Here is a 25,862-nt window from a genome sequence, read left to right on the forward strand (position 1 = left end):
TATCAGCCATTGTCCCATTGGATTAGGGCCCACCCTAATGACCTCATCTTAACTCAATTGCACCTGCAAAGACACTGTTTCCAAATAAGGTCACATTCCCAGGTACTAGGGAGTTAGGACTTCAGCCTACCTTTTTGGTGGGACACAATTCAACCCATAACAAGGTCAGTGATGTAAGAAAGGGTACTGGAGAGTTGGTTGGAGCCTTGTGGGCTGTGGCCAGGGCCTCAGGGCATGGGGAGTGTCACAACGACTGGACTGCACGGATGAGGTTGTCCTCATCAGCTGTGCTGATGGTCAGGGACCTTGAAGCCCTTCCAGACTGGCCATCTGGCACCCAAGGAGGAAGTCGAGGACCAGAGAGGGAAGTTACGTCTAAGTTCCAGACTGCCCAGATCACAGGCTGCTGCCCTCGGGTCAGTGCTGCTGAGTGCCAACACTCTGCTCCCAGCCTGCTCACTCCTGGGGCCTCCCCCGCTCACTTCTTGGTAGTTGCATCTTCCCTCCAGACACCCCAGAAGTGCTGGTCTGGGAAGGCTTTCATTTCCATTTCCAGCCTAGTTACAATTCCCACGTGTCTTCCCTGAAACTTGTCATCGGTGTTCCTGGGAGAGAAGAAAACACTAAGCACTCATTCAGTGGACACTGGTTCTGGGACAGAGCACGAGTGGGATAAGGAGGCCTCTGGCTTCTAAGGAGCCGCTCTTTTGCCCATGCAATGCCTTTCATGGTTAAAAGTCCCTGATATTTGTGTGTAAATGTTCCTGAATCCTGCTAGCGCAGGGACATTGGGGGGATTTTGATATCAGCTGACCGTGGTACACCTGGGATCTTGCCTCTGCCTCTCCTTGCTGTGTGACCTTGGCCCAGTTATTTAACTTCTCTGAGAGTTAGTTTCCTCATACCTAAAGTGAAGATGGTAATACCTTTTTTCTCATAAAATTGTCATGAGAATGAAAAGAAATAATGTGTTTGTAGGCCTAACTTGTAAGTGCTCAGTAATTGCTAACTCTAATCACCATCATCATCATCACCATTGACAATCACACTCTTGGAGCTGCCAGTCCCTGTCATCTTGTCCTCTACCCTGGGCTCAAGTCACCTCTCCGGTGGACACAGAGACTTGATGTCTCATCCATGGGTGGCTCTGAGTCTGACCTCAGCCACCTCCTTTTTGTAATTTTATTGCCCCATCATGGAGCTGCCTAGTGTGTCATGGGCTTTCCAGGACAAGACAATATCCTGGTAGATGTGATAGAGAAAGAGGGACTGGATGATGCATGATTGGGGTTGGGGAAGCACGGCTGGTTGAGCTTTCCTGTATCTTCAGGGAGCAAATAACGGACCTACGTCCTCCTGGAAGGGGGTATTCCTCAGGGTGGAGAGATCTACTGTTGTTTTTTGTTAGTTTTTAGTAACGGCCTAATTGAGATATAATTCACATACCATAAAACTCACTTATTTAATGTACAATTCAGTAGTTTTTAGTGGGCTTCCCTGGTGGCGCAGTGGTTAAGAATCCTCCTGCCAATGCAGGGGACACAGGTTCGAGCCCTGGTCCGGGAAGATCCCACATGCCACAGAGCAACTAAGCCCCTGCACCACAACTACTGAGCCTGCACTCTAGAGCCCACGAGCCACAACTACTGGAACCTGCGAGCCACAACTATTGAAGCCCGCATGCCTAGAGCCCGTGCTCCGCAACAAGAGAAGCCACGGCAATGAGAAGCCCTCGCACTGCAATGAAGAGTAGCCCCCGTTCGCCACAACTAGAGAAAGCCCGTGCGCAGCAACGAAGACCCAACACAGCCAAAAATAAATTAAAAAAAAAAAATCTCCTAAAGAGGGCTTCCCTGGTGGCGCAGTGGTTGAGAGTCCGCCTGCCGATGCAGGGGACATGGGTTCGTGCCCCGGTCCAGGAAGATCCCACATGCCGGCCCGCATGCCTAGAGCCCGTGCTCCGCAACAAGAGAAGCCACGGCAATGAGAAGCCCTCGCACTGCAATGAAGAGTAGCCCCCGTTCGCCACAACTAGAGAAAGCCCGTGCGCAGCAACGAAGACCCAACACAGCCAAAAATAAATTAAAAAAAAAAAATCTCCTAAAGAGGGCTTCCCTGGTGGCGCAGTGGTTGAGAGTCCGCCTGCCGATGCAGGGGACATGGGTTCGTGCCCCAGTCCAGGAAGATCCCACATGCCGTGGAGCGGCTGGGCCCGTGAGCCATGGCCGCTGAGCCTGCGCGTCCGGAGCCTACACTCCGCGACGGAAGAGGCCACAAAAGTAAGAGACCCGCGTAACCACAAAAAAAAAAAAAAAAAAAATCTCCTAAAGAATAAAAGACTTCTATTTCAAAGGCAAATACAAATGGGAAGATATGTTCATTTTTTAAAAATTAGTTTTTAGTATAGTCACATCCCCACAATCAAATTTAGAACATTTTCATCACCTCGAAAGAACTCTGTAGCCAACACCCCCACTCCACCCTCAGGCAACCACAAATCTACCTTCCTTCTTTATAAATTTGCCTGTTCTGGACATTTCATATAAATGGAATCATGCAATATGTGATTGTGTCTGTCTTCTTATGTTTTAGAGATTCATCCATGTTGCAGCATGTATCAACATTTCATTCCTTTTTATTGCTGAATAGTATTCCATTGTATAGATATACCACATTTATTTACCTATTCATTTACTGAAGACACTTAAGTTGTTTCCACTTTTTGGCTATTATGAAGAATGCTGCTGTGAACATTCATGTACAAGTGTTTGTATGGACATATATTCTCATTTATCTTGGGTAAATACCTCAAGGTGGGGTTGCTGGGTCATTTGGTAATGCTCTGTTTAACCTTTTGAAGAACAACTGGACTGTTTTCCAAAGTGGTTCCATGATTTTACATTTCCACCAGCAATGTATGAGGGTTCTAATTTCTCTAGATCCTAGCCAACGTTTACATATGTCTTTCTGAGTATCGCTATCCTCACTTAACTGGTATGAAGTTGTATTATAGTGGTTTTGATTTGCATTTTCCTGATGGTAAATAATGTTGAGCATCTTTTATGTGCCTATTGCTATTGTATATCTTTTTTGAGAAAAGTCTATTCATATCCTTTGCCCATTTTTAATTGGGTATTTGCCTTTTTATTATTATAATAATTTATTATTGTAATTATTATAGGAGTTTTTTGTATATTCTAGATACAAGTCCCTTACCAGATAAATGCTTTGGAAAATTTTTCTCCTATCCTTTGGGTTGTTTTCTCACTTTCCTCAAGGTGTCCTTTGAAACACAAACATTATTAATTTTGATAAAATCTAATTTATCTTTTATTTTGTTGCTTGTCCTTTTGGTGCTATATCTAAGAAGCTATTGCCTCATCAAGGTCATAATGATTTGTGTGTGTATTTTCTTCTAAGAGTTTAATGATTTTGGCTCTTACATTTAAGTCTTTGTTCCATTTTGAGTTTTTTTTAATGTGGTGTGAGTTAGGGGTTCACATTCATTCTTCTGCATATAGATATCAAGTTTTTCCCAGCACCATTTGTCAAAAAGACTATCCTGGGCTTCCCTGGTGGCGCAGTGGTTGAGAGTCCACCTGCCGATGCAGGGGACACGGGTTCGTGCCCCAGTCCGGGAAGATCCCACATGCCGTGGAGCGGCTGGGCCTGTGAGCCATGGCCGCTGAGCCTGTGCGTCCGGAGCCTGTGCTCCGCAACGGGAGAGGCCACAACAGTGAGAGGCCCGCGTACCGCAAAAAAAAAAAAAAGACTATCCTTTCACCATTGAATTGTTTTGGCACCCTTGTCTGACTCTAAATGTGAGAATTTATTTATGAATTCTCAATTATTTTCCATTGATCTATATATCTATCCTTATGCCAGTCCACACCATCTTGGTTACTGTAGCTTGTAGTAAGTTTCAAAATCAGGAAATGTGATTCCTCCAACTTTGCTCATCCTTTTCAAGATTGTTTTGGCTATTCTGGGTCCCTTAAATTCCCACATAAATTTTAGGATCATCTTGTCAATTTCTGCAAGGAAGTCATCTGGGATTTTGACAGGGATTATGTTGAATCAATAGGTCAATTTGGGGAGTATCATCATCTTAACAATATCAGGTCCATGAACATGAGTTTGTCTTTCCATTTATTCAGATCTTCTTTAATTCCTTTTAGCAATGTTTTATATCGTATAGAGTATAAGTTTTGCCCTTCTTTTGTTAAGTTTATTTGCAAGTATTTTACTCTTTTTTGGGAATTTTTAAATTGTGGTAAATGTGTATAAACACAGAATTTGCCACTTTAGCCATTTTAGGTGTACGATTCAAGGGCATTAATTACATTGGCGATGTTGTACAATCATCACCACTATCCATTTCCAAAATTTTTCACCATCCCAAACAGAAGCTCTGTACTCATTAAGCAGTAACTCCCTATTTTTCCCTCCCCTCAGTCCCTGGTAACCTCTAATCTACTTTTTCATCTCTATGAATTTGCCTACTCTCTATATTTTATATAAGTTAAATCATATAATATTTGTCCTTTGTGTCTGGCTTATTCCACTTAGCATAATGTTTGTAAGGTTTATCCACATAATAGCATGTATCAGAACTTCATTCCTTTTCATGACCGAATAATATTCCATTGCATGTGGGTACCACATTTATTTATCCATTCATTTGTTGATGAACACGTGGGTTGTTTCCACCTTTTGACTATGGTAAATAATGCTGCTATGAACATTCACTTGAAAGCATCTGTTTGAGTCCCTGTTTTCAATTCTTTGGGGCATGTACCCAGAGTAGAATTGTTGGGTCATTTAGTAATTCTATGTTTAACTTTTTGAGGGACCCCCAAATTGTTTTCTATTTTATTCTTTTTAATGTTATGGTAAATGGAATTGTTTTCACAATTTTATTAGATATACAGTCTTGTAACCTGTTTTTTGTGTTTTTTTTAAGACTAGGGAACGTTTCATAGACATTTTTGTGGATCAGTAAAGATAAGATTACATCATAATTTTTGGTGTATACCTAGCATTCCATGGATAGAATTATGAATCATGATTTAATCAGTCACATATTTTGGGACATATAGGTTTTTAAAAAATTTTTCTCTGCTATAAGCAACTTTGCAACAAACATAAGGTGCATCTTTGTACACTTTTCTGATTATTAGGATTCTTAGAAGTGGGATTGCTGGATCAAAGATTATGGCTATTTTTCAGGCTTCTGATGGATAGTATCAAAAGGCTCACTAGATGTATGCTGTTTGTTTTGGAAGCCACCATGAGAAAATAGGAAACAACTCAAATTTTCAGCACCAGGGGATCAGTTAAAATAATCACAGTACATGGTGAGCAGCCACAACACACTATAATGTAGCACTAGATTTACTGACGCTGAAAGACATTTATAGTACATTTTAAAATCACAGAACTAGTTACAAAATAGTCCATATTAAATAAACTTGGCTGCCTCCATTCAGTAAAATACTCTGCAGCTCTTTTAAAAATGAGGCAATTCTCTATGTACCGATATAGAAATATCTGAGAGCTATATAGTAAGGTCAAAGAGTAAGTTGAAGAACAGTGAGTGTGGAAACAACAGGGTAGATATGTATATGTTTGTGGTATGCTAGAAACAGGTGAAGGCATATTTCAGGGATGGGAGCTAAGTGGCTGAAAGCAAGTGAGAGAGGGATACTCACTTTTAACTGCATATGCTTTTGTGCTATTGTACCTTTAAATTTTTATACTGTGAGTTATCACTTGTTCAAACATTACATAAAATAGTAATTAACCACAGTATGTACATTATGATACCATTTTTATATTTTAAGGTTGATGTATATAGTTGAGTGAGAAAAGTTCTGGTAAAATGTTCATAGTAGTTATTTGGGAAGGGGATTTGGGGTATCTGGAGGTTGAAAAAGATATCCACAAATTCTTTCATACTCTTTCCTTCAAGAGGTGGAGCCTAATTCCCCTCCCAAGTATAAGATTAACTAGATCATAAAAGGCATTGTGGTTTCTTCCTTGTTCTGTTTCTTGGATCATTCACTCTGGGGACAGTCAGCAGCTGGGTCAAAAGATACTCAAGCAACCAGGGAGAGGTCCACGTGGTGAGCTACAAGGTCTCCTACCAACAACCAGCAGCATCTTGCTGGGTGTACAAATCAGCAACCTTAGAAATAAAACCCCCAACCCTGGTCAAACCTTCAGATGACTGCAGCTCTAGCTGACATCCTGATTGCAGCCTTGTGAGAAATCCTGAGCCAAATCCTTAAGCTACTCCAAAGCACCTGAATCTGAGGAACTGGGAGATAATAAATGTTTGTGGTCTGAAGCTACGAAATTTGGGGGTAATTTGTTACACAGAAATAAATACAATAATACAAGGTAATTTTAGATTCTTATTTTGTTTATCGCATTTGTAAATTTTATTAAAATGAATGCATGTTGTTCATGAAACTAAGAAAAAAGGAAATAAGCAAGAGAACAGAGGAAAAACAGTTCAGCCTGAAGTTCGTTAACTCAGCTGTGAGATCCCTAGATGGGACCTCTCTGGCCTCTTAGCAGCTTGAGTGAAGAACCCTTGAGGGCTTTAGCGGACCACAATTACACTGCGTGTCCCCATCAAAAGTCTGCTGCTTTCCTGGGCTGTGTTCATGGGAATGTAGTGTTTCTGCATCAGGGAAGGTGACCTCATGGTTTCCCCAGACCCCACATCACACCAGATCTGCATTGGATACTGGTGTCCAGAAACCATTGAAAGGCCTAAAGGTGTCTCTCCCTTCTTTTGGGGACTCTTGCCTCACAGCTCCTTCCTCAGTTGTACACAACTGTACACAACTGGAGTTGTACACAACTCCAGCAAGACTGGGCCTTGTCAGCCCCCCAGATACTCCATGCTCTCTCTCACTGCCTAGATGGCTTTTCTGTCCCCGCCTCTGTCCCCCAAACACCCCATCAACGCCCCCCCCACCATGATGCTGCATTTTCTAAGCTCAGGGTACCAGCAAAATTCTCCCCATTTTTCTTAAAAAGTTTGATATTAGGAGCTTCCCTGGTGGCGCAGTGGTTGAGAGTCTGCCTGCCGATGCAGGGGACACGGGTTCGTGCCCCTGTCCGGGAAGATCCCACATGCCGCAGAGCGGCTAGGCCTGTGAGCCATGGCCGCTGAGCCTGCGCGTCCAGAGCCTGTGCTCTGCAACGGGAGAGGCCACAACAGTGAGAGGCCCGTGTACCGCAAAAAAAAAAAAAGTTTGACATTGAATGGCATTGAAGTTGTTCACCCTTTGTCCGACCACAGGGAGATCTCAGGAATTCTTCCTAGGCACCAGTCTGGCTGAGGCCCTTGCCTCCTGCTCCATGTCAGACCAGATCTTTCCTATTTGGCCTTGTATAAACTTTATCATTACTTCTGGTATAGTTTTTGGTTTCTTGGACAGACTACAAGCCATGGGAGGACAGGCCTCAACTTTGCTTGTTCTCTGCTGTGGCCCCGAGGCCTGTCACATAGTAAATGCTCTGTATACAGACATGAATAATGAACAAACAAACTCAGGAGACCTGAACAATCTCTTCAAATGCCTGAAGTGTTGTATGGGAAAGAAGAGCCCTCCTCTTTTTGCCTATAGAAGGTAAAACGAGGACAAATCAAAGTGATTGTCAAATTTTGGTTCTAAGTCAGGAAGGGTCTTCTAATAATATAGGTTGCCTGTGTTACTGACCCAGGTTCTTGGACTCTTTAATCAATAGAAATTGATAAGAAGCCAGACAAGAAATTCAAGCAAGGCTTTATTGGGACTGGTGCTGCAGCAAGAGGGAAGAAAACAAGCAACAGTTTCCCTTGCTCGCTCCTCAAGGTGGGGGTGGGGTGGGGGGCGAGTGGGGAGGGTGGGAGGTGGGGAGGCAGCTGGTCCCTTAATTGGGGTGAGGGTATGTGGGAATTGGTGGGTTGGGCCAGAGGGGTGGCTTAGGTGGTCTGCCTACCCCCGGGGTGGTGCCGTGTGCAGGGATCATGTGCAGTACCCTGCTACAGGTGCCCCCGTTCGCTCCCCAAGGGGGGCAAGCTGGGTCCTTAGATGGGGTGAGGGTAGGAGTGGATTGGTGGGTTGGGCCAGAGGGGTGGCTTAGGTGGTCTGCCTACCCCCGGGGTGGTGCCGTGTGCAGGGATCATGTGCAGTACCCTGCTTTTGCTCCCCTACCTCAGAAATGGAAGTTGGGTTTTGGTCTTTTTGTATCTTTTTCATAATTTGCCACAGCTGGGCATGCATGCAGTTATTTTTAGTCCCTTATTTCTTTGTATTCTGTTGCTTGAGGAAACATTTGTCCAGGGGCAAGCACTGCAGTAAAGGTCCCAGGTCTCTGCCTCTCTCACATGTGAGGTAGTGAGCTGCAGTCACCAAAGGGGTTTACAAGAAACTGGTGGGCTCTCTGTGAGGGATGGGCTGTAGAGAGAATTCCAGACTGAAGAGGGGTATGAGTTCCCAAGATCCCAAGTGAGCTGGGCTGTTGAGGAAGTCATGAGGGTGTCTTTCTGGTGGGGGAGGGGCAAGGAGATGGATTATTTTTTCCACTAGAGGAACTTGCTTCTGATTCAGGCTGGCTGAACAGAGCTGGTTGGGTTCACCCGTTCACACTTCCCCATCCCAGCTCCACTTTCCTTCTCAGACCTGAGAGAGGCTGTGTGCCTGGCACTGGTGACACCTGGTGGCCAGTTGGACTAGGAGAGAGGCAACCCCACTATCTGCCTTCCGGTGCATCTGGTTCATAGCTGTATTCCAGGGCCTAGTACAATGCTTGGCACAGAGGAGGCCCTGCCCTTTGAGGAAGAAATGGATGAATGGGTGAATGAACGAATACAGACAGTAAAGAGGAAGAGGAAGAAGAGATGCTGTCTCTCTGGGCCTGGAGATCTAACTAGGTGGACCAACCTGGACTCCAGGAGGGAGCCAGACAATTCACCTGCTCAGGGATGTACAGAGAGAAGTATCTCTGCTCTCTCTTTTGCCTTCCTCCTCTGTGCCTGTCCTGTGTCCTAGGGGCATCTGTGAGGTGGGGGAAGGGTCTATTGTAGGAAAAGCCTAAAGTTAATTAAAAGCTGCTCCCGCATCTAAGCTTAATTGGGCTCTGGAGCTATGAAGCTATGAATAGAGACCCATGGGCTGGGTTGGAATTTCCTGAATAAGCCTCCTTTCAGGGTGAGGACACCGAGGCCCAGAGAGGGCAGGAACCTACTTAAGGTCCCACAGCCAGACTGTAGCAGGACCAGGACTCCCAGCTCCAGTTCCTTAGGTCAAATCATAGCATTTGACCACCTAAGATAAAAACACAGAGGAAAGGAGCAGTTGACATGGAGCCTAGAGGAGCAATTACAAGCACCTTAGCCTGGCAAGCAGGGCTTTCCTATCACCTTGTGACACTCCCCAGCACGTGCCTTTCCTTCCAACTGAAGAAATGTGGCCCAAACTGAGTGTGCATCACCTTCCAACTCACCCAGAGCCCTCCTCTCAACCACTCTGCTTTATACCCATCCCTTCAACTGTATGGATGGGTTTAACCTCCCTGAGCCTCAGTTTCCTAATCTGCAAAGGGATTATTTGAGGTGTGAGAGAGGCTGCTTGTCAAGTGCTTAGAACAATGTTTGGCACATGGTAAGCATTCAGTAAGAATCACAGCTGCTATTACAGTTGCTGTTGTAATCAAGACCCAATTCAAGTCCTTCCCACAACTTCCAACTAGATGGAGACATCCTTGAGGGCAGAGGGAAGAGGGCAGAATACCTTGACTGTGTATGCAGAGAAGACCCAGGACACAGTGGTGGTCTGCGTTGGCTCTAGAGGGCATCTGCTGACTGGTTTCCCTTAGTGCCTTCTCTTTGGGCTGGGCAGGGACTGGCCCTGCTGTCTGAGTCTGGTTTTCCAGCTTTCATTCCTTGAGGCTGTACTGAGTCACTTGTCTGGACTGGGCTTGAGATTTTTCTGATGGGTCAATAAACAAAGAGAGGCAAAGTGCTGCTGGAGTACCAAGATGCCATCCCCAGCTGCCCTGGATGGCATGGTGTCGGTGGGGGGCATTCAAAACCTCCAGCAGAGGAGCAGGAATGGGTCCTTGAGGCGACAGAGAAGAAAGCTGATCTATTGGCACAGGTTCTCCTTAGCACCCCTGGGAGGTGGGTGTGCCCCTAAACCAGACCCCTGTGGGTGGTAGCTTGAGGGGAACTGGAAAGACTCACCACCCCCCAACCCCCAGTCATGTGCTCCCCTCCATCCTCAGGGCTGGCTTATTCTTGGTTGTTCTTCTCTCTCCCCCGCCACCATGCCAGGTCCTTGAGCTTGGAGTATGCCCAGATATTCATTCATTCTGGACTCAACAAGTATTTATTGAGTCCCCTCTCTGTGCCAGGCACCTTGCCATAGGAGCTTACATTTTGGTTGGGGGGACAGACAAAGAAGCAGACAGGCAAGTCTCCACTTAATAAGTGCTGTTTTAGGAATAAGCCCAGGGTAGGAAGGAGGTAACCTTTAAACTCAGTCTGAAGGAAGTGGAGGAGGTATAGCCACTAGGCAAGAGAAACCTGTGTACAGCCCAGGAGGAAAGAGAGCCCTTTCTGAGGAGCTACAAAAAGTAGGTTTCAATAATGGGAGGCTTGTTAAGCATGGGTGCCAGTCCCAGGGATTTTGATTTGGTGGACCTGGGGTGGGGACCCAGAATCTGCACATTTAACAAGCTCCACCAGTGATTTTGTTGCAGGTGGGACTGTTGCTCAACATGTGAGGGAGGCATTGTGAAAGATGGGCTGGAGATCGCAGAGACCAGGCTCTGAAAGGCTGGTGGGTCAGACTGAGGAGTTTGGTCTCTACACCAAAGGAATCAGAAAGCCCCTGAAGAGCTTTCATCCAGGGAACAAACAGAATCTTTGCAAAGATCCCCCCTCTAGCTGCAGTGTAGGAAGTGGGTTGAAGAGGACAGGACTGCTGGCCGATGTGGCCTTCCAGCGCGGAGTGAATATTGGCCTAAATTAAGAAAGAGGCAGTGGGGCCAGAGAAGTGGCTGAATTCGGGAGAAGAGGGGGGACAGGAGCATTCACAGGACCTGGTAATGTGCTGGCTGTGAGATAAGGGAAAGGAGGCAGCCAGAGGGCAAGGGAATGGGTGGTGAGGAGCCAAAACCTGGTAAGGGAAGTTGGAGGAGTGAGAGGAACCCCTAAAACCCAGTTCCCATGCTGAGTTTCTGATTAACCTCTCTGTCCAAAACCTTATTCCCTTTCGTGTCCCATTGCTGTTCCCCTCAGGATTGAGGACTACCAAAGAAAAGGGGGGACTGAAACTGAGCAGGACCCTGTGAGGCCTTCCCATGTACAAGCCCCTCTGTGTCCCCCCTTCTTGTTTGGCCTTCCCTGAGTTCCAAAGAGCAGACTCAAGAAGTTAATGATTAGAATAATAGAGTCATTGTTCCTCCTGAAGGGATACAGATAACAATGTGAGTTGTTCTGCAGAAACTCAGACCCTCCACCAGGTGGAGGATGGTGACTACATGCTGACCACAAGCATGTAGACCCCAGACTGGCTGGAACCAGAAGGTTGATGATTGAGATTCCTGAAGCATCACCCTGTTATCTCACCACCAACGAGTCAAAAAACTGTCCAGGAGCTGATTATACTCCCTGCGACCCTCACCCCTCATGTCGCCTTTTAAAACCCTTGCCTGAAAGCCATCGGGGAGTTCGAGCCTGTTGATTACTAGCTGCCCAGTTCTCCTTGCTTGGTGCCCCGCAGTAAACACTGTAATTTCCGTCACCATAATCCAGTGTCGGTAGATTGGCTTGGCTGCATTTCAAGCAAACAGACCTGAACTGGGTAACAAAGGGATTCAATGTGGAATCTGAGGGGTCTGAGAGGTCGGACCATAGTGTCCACGCCTGTTGCCTGAGGACACAGTCTGAGAGTAGGGAAGGCACTGCACCTCAGGGACCCCAGAGTCGGGAGACCCCACAAACTGGTGTATCCTGTGTCCGCGGTAGGACGGAGACCACCAGAGAGGCCTAGCCCGCAGCTGGGTCCGTACCCTTCCTCTGTCCCTCTGGTGACACACCCCAGCAGCTGCCATTCCCGGCTTGCTTCTGGGCGGTCACCTCATGGGGCCTGGTTGCCAAGGGTCTGGCCTCCGCTACATGGCACCGCTCCGGGCATCCCCCTCGGCCCCTCCTGCTGCTTGGCTGGCGCCAGGAAAGGACCAGGAAGGCACTCCGGGCCTCCTGTTCCTGCTATAGCGCCGCTTGTCTGGCAGATTTGGGCCTGCCGCGCGGGTGCGGTCAACCGATCGCAGCTGGAGCCACTGGCTGGCTGGCGCTGGCTCCCGTCTCCGTGCTTTGGCCCAGAGAGTCTGTGTTTCTGCATGCTTCTCCCAGGTGCACAAATCAGAGAACTGGACATCATTCTGGAGAAGGCTTTCAGCCTCACACCCACATCCAGGTGGTCATGGAGTCTGGTGGCCCATTCTGTCTCCCAACCGTCTCCAGGACCCTTCCCTGACCCCAGCCCTTTCTCAGACCTGCTAGCATGACAATTAAAGGAACAGATTACAGGATCAGCTCCTAGCTGTGACTTGAGGAAACAGTCTTCCCATGCTCCAGTTTCCCTTAAAATTAGATGGAAATAATACTAGCTCATAAGATTGTTGGTAAGACTAAATGAAATAATCTTTTTCATTACAAAGCAAGTGGTCAATAAATATCAGCTATTTAACACTACTCTTTGTGTTGCTGGAATATACTCACTGGCCCAAACTCTTCAATGGCTTCTGACTGCACTCAGAATACAGTGCAAACCTTTAGCTTGGCCTGCAATGCCCTTTCAGTGTCACTTCCTGTCACTTCCCATCTCTTCCTTCCTCACATCCTTTGGCTTTATCATAGACTCCTCTGTGCCTCCTATATGCCCTTTTCCCATTTTCCCTACCTTCTAAGACTCTCCTCACCATTTAGGACCCATCTCAAAAGCCTTCTTGTCACATACCCTACGATGATCCCAAAGTTTTAACATGCCTAGAACTGATGTTATTAGAAACTAAACGGAAAAACTAAGGAGCAATATGTCATGATTATAAATATGTTTGAACACTCTGTGCTTAGTTTTAGGGACAAAAATGGCTGGGGAGGTGACTGAGCTGGGAAATTAGAAGAGAAGAAGATGAGGAGGAGAAAAGATAAAGAGCGTCCCTCATCCCTTACCCCACCAGGTGCCCAGGCCCTGAGGAGGCTACCTTACCCCCCAGGAGCCAGTTCAGGTCTTTGAACAGAACTGATTTATAGGTTCTTGGAGGCAGGTACTGCACACTCCTTTGAGCAGCTTTTCCAGCTGTGGGAATGGGTGCCACTGAATCACCTGCCCACTGGCATCTGGTACCCTGAAAACTAGAGGCAAGCACATGTGAGGAGGCCAGCCAGATCTGGGGCAATGCAAGCTGATGGAGGGTCTGAGCTGGTAGCCTTCATGGGGAATCTAGACCCCAGCAGATAAATAACCTGGTATGCCCATGCCTATGCCCAATGTGCTTCAGTCCCCCAACCAGGTCATCCAATCCAAAGCCTCCACTCAACTGGGCAACCCACAGAGGTGAGCACAGAATGTAAAACCCCATCCCACCATATCAGTCCTTCCCCAGAACTTACCAATTTGTGTGCCAGACTTTGCGCTGGGCAATGCTGGATAGACGGGACAGATAGAACAATGTCATTCTTGTTCTCTTGCGACTCACGGGCTAGTGGGGGAGATGAGTAAATCATGAGGACAAGATGTGACAAGAACTGTGAGAGGATTAAGTGAACCAGGGGCAGGCGATGTCGTGCAGTGGTTAGAGACCTAGACTGGCATCAGATGATGCTATAAAAGTGCTTAGTGCCATACATGGCATGTATGAAGTGATCAAAAAATATTTACCTGATGCTATTCATCCAAGAGGCTATTGAAGATGCAAATTTCTAGCATCCAGCTCATCCTCTAAGCCTTCTGCGGTCTCCCTAACAAATGCGAGCTACCCCTGTTAAATCTCTGTAGCTGTTATTCACAGAGCACCCTCCTCAGCTCACAGATCAGCTGAGTCCATCTCCTGAACAAAGGACAGTGAAGGGGGAGGGCAGTGTAAATGGCAGGAGGATAATGGGAGAAAGACTGGGGGAGGGGCTGGAACCTCAGGAGGAGGTACCTCAGGCCCTTGGGGTACCAGGGAACACCAAGGGATGCATTTTATGGAAGGGGGCTTCTGGGAAACTTGTCTTGGAGGTCTATCTGCATAAGAATTAAAAGGCATCTATTTTTTTTAAAGGCATCAATTATCCATATCAAAAAAAGAGAGGGGACTCCCAGCCCCCCTTGGCATTGCCAGGATCATGTCCCTGACTCTCCAGATCATCAAAGACACAACTGTTATTACCAAGGGGTATCAGAAAAGAGACCACAAAAGTTCTTGGGTCTTCTTTCTTTCTACTGCTTTTCTTTTGACCCAAGTGGTTAGATCTGCTGGGGCTTCTTACTCTGGAGTTTCTCGGGCCATGGGGAGACAGGAATCTATCCAGAGGCTAAATATAAAGCCAAAGGCCATCAATTCCCATCTGTACACAAGTTTTTCCGAACAGGAACTTTTCTCCCTTCATTACAGAATTAATACATGATCACTTGCAAATAAATTAGAAACCACAGAGAAGCAACAAGAAGAAATATTTGATATAATGTTTTATCATTTTCCTCAAAAATATGGAAAGGTAAATAAAATACATTCTAAATATTTGCTTCTGTCACTAAAACCTGCTGCTGCACAATTTGTAATGGTTGTAGACTGTTTTGTTGGAAATGGGGGAGGGTGTGTGTGTGTGTGTGTGTGTGTGTGTGTGCGCACATCCAGAAAGGATGGAGGGGTGGCTGGACTGGGAGGGATTGGGGAGCTAATCCTTTTGTGACCCCAGGAGATTCTTAAATAATTGGAGGGACAATTATTGATGATGGAGGGTATTGAAAATACCAGTGAGTGACCTGGAGGTGAGAAAGGGACCAGGAAAAAACTCCTGGTATAAGGGGAGGTCAGGGGAAGCTGAAGCACCAGGAGGAGGAAGAGGACGGACAGGTTTGGAAGTGCAGCCTGCCTGGAGGTAGAGCATACTGGTTTCAGAGTCCCAGCAGGACTTTAGGTGCCAACCTGGCCCTTTTGTTGCCATAACTTTGAGCGGATAAGGACCTTCCTCCTTCTTTTCCTTGACTGTAACAGTATCTTCTTCCCAGATGAGTTGTGAGGGGTTTGGTATCTATTAAGCACTCAATAAATGCTAGCTATTATTATTACCAAGTGCTAAAGATATGGTCCTTTGTGTGCTACTGTGCTCAGTAACAAGAGGCCATTGTTACATATTACTGGGCCACCACTGGAGGGTGAGGGATCAAAGGAGGCCTGATGATCCTAAATGTGAAAGCACCTCAGGAGGCTCCAAGGCTCCCTAGCCAGGAAGGCCTTTATGATGATTATTAAACAATAGGCAGGGGCCCAATCCCAAGCTTGGCCCAATCACCCATCCCTTCCTTCTCTGGAAGGGGTCAAGAGTCCCCCTTGGGCCTTGGCAGGCGAAGTTTAAAGATCCAAGTGGGGGACTTCCCTGGTGGACCACTGGTTAAGAATTCACCTTCCTGGGCTTCCCTGGTGGCGCAGTGGTTGAGAGTCCGCCTGCCGATGCAGGGGACACGGGTTCGAGCCCTGGTCCGGGAAGATCCCACAGGCTGCAGAGCAACTAAGCCCGTGCATCACAACTGCTGAGCCTGCGCTCTACAGCCCACGAGCCACAACTACTGAAGCCCTTGTGCCTAGAGCCCGTGCTCCTCAACAGAAGAAGCCCCTGCTCACTGCAACTAGAGAAAAGCCCACGTGTAGCAACCAAGACCCAACACAGCCATAAATAAATAAATAATTTTTTTAAAGAAAAGAAGTTTTAAGGTACATTGCAAAATGGAATACTACACAGCAATAAAAAAGAACAAATGTTGATACATGTAAATGGATCTCAAGGGTATTTTGCTGAGTGAAAAAAGCCAGTCTCAAATGACTCATGCGCACTGTATTAGTCCATTTATATATTATTCTCAAAAATGACAAAATTACAGAAATGAAAAGTAAGCTAGTAATTGCCAGGAGTTAGAGATGCTGCGGTCGGTGGTTGGTGGATGTGGCTGTAAACAGGTACTATGAAGGAGATTTCTGCAGTATTGGAATAGTTCTGCATCTCGATTCCAGTGGTAGTTACAGAAATCTGCACATGTGATAAAATGACATTAAACTATATACACACAATGTACCAACATGAGTTTCCGGGTTTTGATATTGTACTATAAATAGGTAATTTGTAACTATTGGGGGAAACTGAATGAAGGGCACACTGGAACTTTCTGTACTATCTTTGCTACTTTCTGTGAATCTATAAGTATTTCAAAAATAAATTTGAAACTACATTTATAGAGCCTCATATGTAGTATGAGTCCACTTCTGTAAAAAAATTTAAAAGCAGCTATTATTTGAGAAATAATATTTGAGAAAATATTATATATTTGAGAAAACTGATGTCCAGAATAAGGCTCAGTTGTCAAAGTCAGCCTGTATTCTTGACCACTACATCATACCATATGTATATTTATATATACAATATTTACATTAAAAAGTTTAGACAGACACGTAGCATTAGTTATGGTAGTTATTTCTAGGAAGGTAGAATTAGGGAAGGGGCTTTAATTTTCAGCTCTATAGGTTTCTGTATTGTTTGACAATAAACATGACTTTTTTAATCAGACAAAAATATTAAAAGGTAAAAAAGGTAAATCTACTGTGGTACCCCCTCTTCCATGTCCTAATGATGGATCTGGGTTACTCTACAATAGTCACAATATTATTCTGAAAGACAAAGCTTGGCAGGTGGGCCCCCAGCCTCTGTTAGGACGTCCCCCTTTCCTCGCCCTATTTTGTGTTCATCTCTTTGATCATTCTGCCTCCTTTGGGCTCAATCATCCCTCTAAATCTGTGTGGATCCTGGATTGTACGTGGGGCTGGATGCAGAGGAAGGTCACCGTTCCGGTTGGTCCCTGGCCCCACCTGGCGGGAGGGCTGCAGCTGCCCCCAAGGCGGCACTGGGGACAGGACAGAGCCGCAGGCTTTAGGGAGGGGCCTGGCTGTAGGTGCTGCTTTCTACTCCCGGCTGAGGATTCTCAAAACCAGTCCCTCCTCTCAGGTCCCGCATGCCTGTTTCCCATTGGCTAACTTTTACTGGAACAAGAAGGTTTCCAAAAGAATGCTTCTAGGGCATAGGTAAAAATAGATATTTAAAAAGTGATAATGTTCACGCAGAGCTTCGCCGCCAAATCCTAATTCTTTCCTGAGAGCAGTGTTAACGTTAAAAGGTCGTGAGTCCGTACGTAGCATTAAAGTTCGTCTGCTTTCTCCTTGAAACACGAGCGACTTCAACCAGAAGTTCCAATTCTCTAATGTAAATTACAGGGAAATCAGTAATACCGTGATGTGGACTGGACACAATTTGCCTGAAGTCTTTGGACTGTTCTTAACTTCATTTTCTTTACCCACTGAGAGGGAGGGAAGGCAGCAAAAATGTCCCTGAGATGACAACCCTGGTGGTGCAGTGGTTAAGACTCCGTGCTCCCAATGCAGGGGGCCAGGGTTCAATTCCTGGTGAGGGAACTAGATCCCATATGCCGCAACTAAGACCCGGTGCAAGCAAATGAGTATTTTTTTTTAATGTTCTTAAAATCGATGGAGTGATTTAAGGGACCCCATAAAAAACAAATAATTTTTTTCTATTTGCTTTTGTTTTTAACAGCAAAAGAAAATCATGTTATTGTTGTTATTATTATTTTGGCCAGGCCATGTGGCTTGCAGGATCTTAGTTCCCCTGACCAGGGGTGGATCCCAGGGCCCTCAGCAGTGGAAGCTGAGGAGTCCTAACCACTGGACTGCCAGGGAATTCCCATGTTTTTATTTTAAAATGTAAATAATATAGAGGAGTATGTAAAACAAAAAGTGCAAGTGTTTTCCCTCACTTTCCTCACGTAATTCCCCAGGGGTAATTAAGTAACAATCACTGTTAAAAATTTGGTTTTCATCTGTTCAGATCTTTTTCCATGCACATTCCAACACATACACATGCAACCAGAATTTCATGAAGATGGAAAAAAAACTTTTATTGAGATATTACTTAGAATAAATTGTGCAAATCTCAAGTGTAAACAGCTCCATGAGTTTTTATTAGACATTTTTTTAACCCACAAAAATGGAATTATATCAACCGCATTTTGCTGCAGTTTTTGTTTTTTGTTTTTTACCTCAACAATATTGTGATAGTTCTTCCACAGTGGGACATATGGATTTAACTCATTCTTTTCATGGTGGCATATTTTTCTGTAGTTACAGTACTCTAACCTATTCCAATTGATGAATAATTAGACTGTGTCCAATTTTTTGCTATAATATGTTATTAGATTTTAAAACTTTTTTTAAATTTATTTATTTTTTATTTTATTTATTTATTTTTGGCTGCATTGGGTCTTTGTTGCTGCACACGGGCTTTCTCTAGCTGCGGTGAGCGGGGGTTGCTCTTTGTTGCTGTGCGCAGGCTTCTCATTATGGTGGCTTCTCTTGTTGCGGAGCACGTGCTCTGGGTGTGCGGGCTTCAGTAGTTGTGGAGCACGGGGTCTAGAGCACAGGCTCAGTAGTTGTGGCACATGGGCTTAGTTGCTCTGTGGCCTGTGGGATCTTCCTGGACCAAAGATCGAACCTGTGTCCCCTGCATTGGCAGGCGGATTCTTAACCACTGTGCCACCAGGGAAGTCCCTATACATACCTTTTGTTATTTAATCTCATAATTCTATGAAGATGCTACCATTATCCCCATTTTACTGATGAGAAAAACCAAGTTTCAAGAGGTCAAGTAAACTTGCATAAACTTCGCACTAGGAGCAAATAGCAGAGTGAGGCTCAAACCCACTGACTGCAAAGTCCTAGTTCTAAACCACTGTGTCACTGGATCACACTACCTCTCAACACCCCGACCTCAGTAAGGGAAGCAGCACAAGGGCCCACAACCATCTCCTCCTTTCAGACTATTTCACCAGGAGGAAGTCCACATGTGCACAATGATATCTTCTCCAAGGAGAGAGTAGGGATGGTATTTTTCCTTCCTACTAGATTTTGAACCCTCTACGCTGGGTTTAGACTGTGTTCTGTGCATAAAGTCTTGGAATACTACAGAGTGTTTTTGTTTGGTTGGTTTTTTTTTCTTTTTTTAATTAATTAATTAATTTATTTATTTATTTTTGGCTGTGTTGGGTCTTCGTTTCTGTGCGAGGGCTTTCTCTAGTTGTAGCAAGAGAGGGCCACTCTTCATCGCGGTGCGCGGGCCTCTCACTGTCGCCGCCTCTCTTGTTGCAGAGCACAGGCTCTAGACGCGCAGGCTCAGTAGTTGTGGCTCACGGGCCCAGTTGCTTCGCGGCATGTGGGATCTTCCCAGACCAGGGCTCGAACCCGTGTCCCCTGAACCGGCAGGCAGATTCTCAACCACTGCGCCACCAGGGAAGCCCTGTTTGGTTGGTTTTTTTAAGGGATCTGCTATCTTACCCAACAACTTGCGAGTATAAAGAAGGTTTTCTTGAGCTGCTCCTAAATTCATTCAAAATCTGTCTTTGATATGCCAGGCACTGGGGATTAAAAAGTGTAACAAAAGAGACAACATCTCTGCTCTCCAGAAACTGACAATCTATTGAATGAGACTGCGTCCAACGATTAAAATAAAGTGTGAACAATCTCTGGGCAGGACTCTAAGAGCACCTAAACTAGTCTGGATGACTGGTCAGGAAAGCTTCCTGAAAGATGACTTTTAGGCTAAAACCAGTCTGTCAAAAAACATAAGAAAGTGTTATAGGAGGCAGGTGGCAAAGTTAGTGTCATTTCTTCAGTTAGCAATTCTTAAGAAGTAGGGCATGGATATAGCACCAGACCTCAACATTATAATTAATGCTGGTAGGCAGAACACACTCCAAATCATATATAACAAGAGAGAGAGACTGTTCAAAAAGAATGTAAAATTGAATACAATTCTTTTGGTAAGCCACTGTTCTGATTTTTGACCATGAAAAAATGAGCTACTTCAAACTCACAAAGCCTAATTTTCCTGGGAAATAGTTTACCTCTGATAGCCTCTAATGGTGGTACTATCTTAAAGAGTCTGGGATGTTTGGGGACATTCTTGTGTTTTAAATCTACACCTTAGAAAATATCACAGGGAATTCCTTGGCCATCCAGTGGTTAGGACTCAGCACTTTCATTGCCATGGCCTGGGTTCAATCCCTGGTTGGGGAACTAAGATCCCACAAGTGGGGCCCGGCCAAAAAAAAAAAATCACAAAAAGGGGTTATACTGATGCAGCCAGAAAATCAATTCCTGGTTTACCTAATACTTCTTATTCAGTTATTCTAATAAGACACAATGCACTCTCCTATAGGGTTGCTGAGATCCAAAAATAGGGAGTTTCCAAATTATTTGCACTGTACTCTTTACTCAGCCCACAGCAATCATCTGTCTATTTATATTAATGAGTATACTCCTTATCATTTATTTTATTTTATTTCTTTATAAATTTATTTATTTATTTTTGGCTGTGTTGGGCCTTCGTTGCTGCATGTGGGCTTTCTCTAGTTGTGGTGAGCGGGGTCTTCTCATTGGGGTGACTTCTCTTGTTGAGGAGCACAGGCTCTAGGCAGGCGGGCTTCAGTAGTTGTGGCATGTGGGCTCAGCTGTTGTGGCTCATGGGCTCTAGTGTGCAGGCTCAGTAGTTGTGGCACACGGGCTTAGTTGCTCCGTGGCATGTGGGATCTTCCCAGACCAGGGCTTGAATCCATGTCCCCTGCATTGGCAGGTGGATTCTTAACCACTGCGCCACCAGGGAAGCCCCTCCTTATCATTTAATCACAGTTGTCAGCTCTGGAAACACCTTTGCTAAGGGAAAGCCTTTAAATACTGTAAAGCTTGTAGTATTGGGTTGACAACCAAGAATGTGCAGTGTGCTCACAGTTTCAGTAGGACAATGGAAGGTAAACTGTGGGCTCTAAGATCCATGCAGGGTAAGTGGAGGAAAAATCACCCCAAGGAGAAATCTACTATATAAGAAGATCTAAAAATTCTGCATACTCTTAAATTTTTTAATATTGTTTTATTTTATATATACATTTGCATATAATAAAATGCTCATATCTTTAATGTTCTTTTATATTCAGTTCTATGAGTTTTGACAATTGAATATATGTACCTGTGTAATAGCCACCCAAAACAATATATAGAACATTTCCATTACCCCAGAAAATTTCCTCGATCCCTTTCTTGGCAAATCACCTCCTCAACAAGAGCACTTTTTTGACTTCAAACACCAAAAATCAGTTTGTCTGTTTCTGGACTTCATATAAATGAAATTGTACGGTTCATATTCTTTTGCGTCTTTTTTCTTTTGCTTAACATAATCGTTTTGAGATCATCCATGTTGTTAACTGTGTCAGTAGTTCATCCTTTTTTTGTTATTGTAGAATTCCATTGTATGACTTGTCATAATTTGTTATCCCAGTCTCCTGTTGATGGACATTTGGGCTGTCTCCACTTCGGGGCTATATACAAATAAGGCTGTTATCAACATTTGTGTACAAGTCTTTTTGTGGACATATCTTTTCATTTTTCTTGAGTAAATACTTAAGAGTAGAATTGCTGGGTCATATGGTAGATGTATTTAGTTTAATTTTATAACAAATTACCAAACAGTTCTCCAATCTGGTTGTAGCATTTTACACTCTCACCTGCAATGAGAGTGACAATTGCTGTACTTCCTTGTCATCACTTATGGTTGTCAATGTTTTTGATTTTAGCCATTCTAGTGGGTGTGAAATGGTATCTTGTTATGATTTTAACTTGCATCTCCCTGATGACCTATAAATTCCAAAGTATTTGAAAATAACCCTTGGTCAAAGAATGTATCACAGGGGAAATTAGAAACTATTTTAAACTGAAGGAAAATGAAAAACAAAACATAACTAAGTTGTATGATACAGCAAAAACAGTGTGTTTTAAATGCTTTATTACAAAGTGCTTATATTGGGGAAAAAAGGAAAAGTGTTAAAATTGGTGATCTAAGCTCGTACCTTAAGAAACTAGAAAAGAACAAATTATATCCAAAATAGAAAAAAATAATGAATATAAATCAATAAAATAGAAAATGGACAAATGATAGAGAAAATGTAAGGTCAAAAGTTGGTTCTTTGGAGGGATTAATAAAATTGATAAATCCCTGGGACTTCCCTGATGGTCCAGTGGTTAAGACTCCATGTTTCCACTGCAGGGGGCAGGGGTTCGATCCCTGGCAGGGGAACTAAGATCCCCGCATGCCGTGTCACAAAAAAAAAAAAAAAAGATTAAATGCCTCAAACAGCATTTAAACACAATAAAAATGTAAGACTAAAATAGGCATATATTTTTTAAAAATTGATAAATCCCTAGCAAGATTTAGCAAGAAAAATATAGAGAAAACACAAATAACCAACATCAGGCATACAGAAAGGAACACCATTATATATATATTTTTAAATTTAATTAATTAATTAATTAGGCTGCATCGGATCCTAGTTGCAGCACGCGGGATCTTCATTATGGCATGCGGGATCTTTTGTTGTGGCACGCCGTCTTCTCTCTCATTGTGGCCCCAGGGCATGTGGGATCTTAGTTCTGCAACCAGGGATGGAACCCACATCCCCTACACTGGAAGGGAGATTCTTAACCACTGGACCACCAGGGAAGTCTCTGGGGATCCCATTATAGATGCTACATATAGTAGAGGAAAAATAAGATATTATGAGTAACTTTATTCTAATAAACTGGACGACCTAAATGAAATGTACAAATTCCTTGAAAAACACAACTTATCATAATGGACACATACATATGAAAGAAATTAAATTTATTATCAAACTCTTTCTGCAAAGAAAACTCCAGGGTCAGATGGCTTCACTGGTGAATTCTATCAAATAATTATTTAATGAAGAAAAAAAAAATCCTACACAAACTCATGCAGAACATAGAGGAGGAACACTTTCCAATTTATTTTTTGAGGCCAGAATAACGTTGGTATGAAAAGTTGACAAAGATATTACAAAAAAAGAAAATTATAAACCCTTATCCCTCATGAACATAGATGCAAAAATCTGATCAGTCTTTGATATAGCAATTTCATTCCTAGGAATTTATACCAAAAAGCCCTCTTAGAGTTGTACAAAGATCAACTACAGAATATCCACTATAGCAATATATTTTTTTCACTATAGCAATATACATTTTTTAAATTTGTTAATTTTACTTATTTATTTATGGCTGCATTGGATCTTCGTTGCTGCGCCCGGGCTTTCTCTAGTTGCGGCGAGCGGGGGCTACTCTTCATTGTGGTGCGCGGGCTTCTCATTGCAGTGGCTTCTCTTGTTGCGGAGCACAGGCTCTAGGCGCTCGGGCTTCCGTAGTTGTGGCACGTGGGCTCAGTAGTTGTGGCTCGTGGGATCTGGAGCGCAGGCTCAGTAGTTGTGGCACACGGGCTTAGTTGCTCTGCAGCATGTGTGATATTCCTGGCCCAGGGCTCAAAACCGTGTCCCCTGCATTGGCAGGCGGATTCTTCACCACCAGGGAAGCCCTATAGCAATATTTTTAATGGTAAAAATTGGAAACAACTTACATATCCCTCAAAATGTGACAAGTTAATTAAATATGATACATTTATATGATTGAATATGTAGCCATTAAAATATAGTAGAAATATGTCTTGACACAGGAAAATTCACCATATATTGTTTATTTTAAAAGTAAATTACCAAAAATTTCAGGTGCTTTCACCACACACACAAAAAATGAGGAGATAGAGATGTAGTAATCATATCACTGTTTATGTATATCAAATCAACATGCTGTATGCCTTAAGTACATAAATTTTTTTTAAAAAGGTAGATTACCAAATAGTAAAATGGCATGACCCTACATTTTCAAAGAAAAACATGTATATATATATAATGGAAAAACACTGAAAGGACATAAGCCAAATGCCAAAAATGGTTAATCATTGGATGATGGAAGTATGGTTGACTTTTATTTCCTTCCTTTTACTTATCTGTATTTCTTGCAACAAATATATATTACTTTTTAATACAAAAAACTTATTGCTGAAGACAAATTTTTAAAAATCTGACCAATGGGCATTTTTGTACCTCTCCCATCTCAGTTCTCAGGAAGAAAAGATTTAGGACTTTGGACTCTTCCTCTTCACCTTCAACCTAAAACCTATGCATCTTGGGCGACTGGACACAGCTTTTCCCTCCTTTGACTCACTAGGTCCATGGTGACCCTGCCCTATGGGTCCAGCCTCTACTCAGCAGATGAGGCAGTACAAGTTTTGCTGCTGATCTATTGTGTGACTTTTGGCAAGATCCTTTTCCTTAGGGGCTCCAGTTTCTCCTCTCTTAATCAATGATCTTCAAGGTCCCTTCCAGACAGAGGAAAGAACAGATTTAGAATCAGAAAACCTTGTGGGAGACTTGAGAATGTGGGCATCACCTCCCAGGAAAATATTCCTTACTATTCTTCCGTGTTTCCAGTGTCTCCAGACAGGTAAAAAGCACCTCCCAGCCCAGGCCTTATAAAACCAGTGAGCCTTATATTTCACTGGTCCTGGTGCAGGGCTCGACACAAGAGTAGTTGCTCAGTGAACTAGCTTTTTGCCTCCATCTTCTAAAAACAACCCCAGAATAGGTTTTCTAAGCTTGCTTTTGATGGTGATTTGAACGCAAGGTTGGTTTTAATTACTGGAGCACACGTTTTGCGAGTTTTTTTTTTTTTTCTCCCTGAGGTAACAGCTACATTGCTTACTTGTAACAATTTACCAAGCAGAGCACTTCTCCTGACATGCCAGTGGCTGAGACAGTCAAACTGTCTCTTAGCTGAGGCCTTCGTCGGAAACACCATCTCAGGGATGCCTGCGGCGTGCTTGTACAACCACATTCCCGCAGGTGCCCAGGCTGTTGCCACGCGGCTTCCAGGGAGGGATTTGACGAAACTCTCGACTTCAGGGAAGTCCCAGCTTTGCCACTGTGGAGCTGTGTGACCTTGGACAAGTCCCTTCCTCCTTCAGGAACATTGCAATGAACCTAAGTGCTCTTCCCGGGTCCGTCTATGCTCTGGGGATGGTCGGGTGATCTGAAAAACATTCACTTTTAACGTTTATTGATCTCAGATGTCACGCGAATGAGGGCCCACAGGTAAGGCACTCAAGGGTCGTAGCGAGCGAGCGAGCTTCTGCGACCCGCACCACAGGTCTCGCGAGATCCCCTCCTTGCGCTTCGCGGCGTCATCGTCTCGGCGGCCGTGGCGGCGACGGCGACAGCACGTAAGGTACTCACAGGGGCGGCCCGTATCCCTCCGCCGCCGGCGCGGCCCAGCCCTCCCTCCCCGGCCCGCCAATCCCCGCTCTCCCGACCTGCCCCTCGGCCTGGGCCCACCCCGCGCTCCGCCTGCCCCACCCCGGCGGCGCCGCCCGCCCGCGCGTCCCTCGGTCCACCTGCAGCAAGCAGTCCCTCCGACCGTCCGACCCAGAGGCGCTGGCCGAGCCCGAGGTCTGGGCTCTTGCTCCCTGGCGGAGGGATCCGCGGCGGCTGAGGAGGCGGCGCTGAGCCTAGAAGGAAGAGGCAGCTACCGCGGTGGCGGCGGCGGCGGCTCGGGCGGCAGCGCATAAAGGGGCCGCCGCC

At 44.7% G+C, this 25,862-nt stretch overlaps 1 long non-coding RNA gene across 1 annotated transcript; it reads right to left on the minus strand.

Annotated features, from left to right (window-relative positions):
* Positions 1 to 23,038: 23,038 nt before the first annotated feature.
* LOC129392298 (uncharacterized) lies at positions 23,039 to 25,458 on the minus strand. The gene is made up of 3 exons (XR_008617994.1): positions 24,988 to 25,458; positions 24,330 to 24,604; positions 23,039 to 23,761 (listed from the first exon to the last, which is right to left on the minus strand). It is a non-coding gene; the product is annotated as an uncharacterized lncRNA (long non-coding RNA).
* Positions 25,459 to 25,862: the final 404 nt, after the last annotated feature.

Source organism: Physeter macrocephalus, chromosome 8 (assembly GCF_002837175.3).
Source record: "Physeter macrocephalus isolate SW-GA chromosome 8, ASM283717v5, whole genome shotgun sequence".
Lineage (NCBI taxonomy): Eukaryota > Metazoa > Chordata > Mammalia > Artiodactyla > Physeteridae > Physeter > Physeter macrocephalus.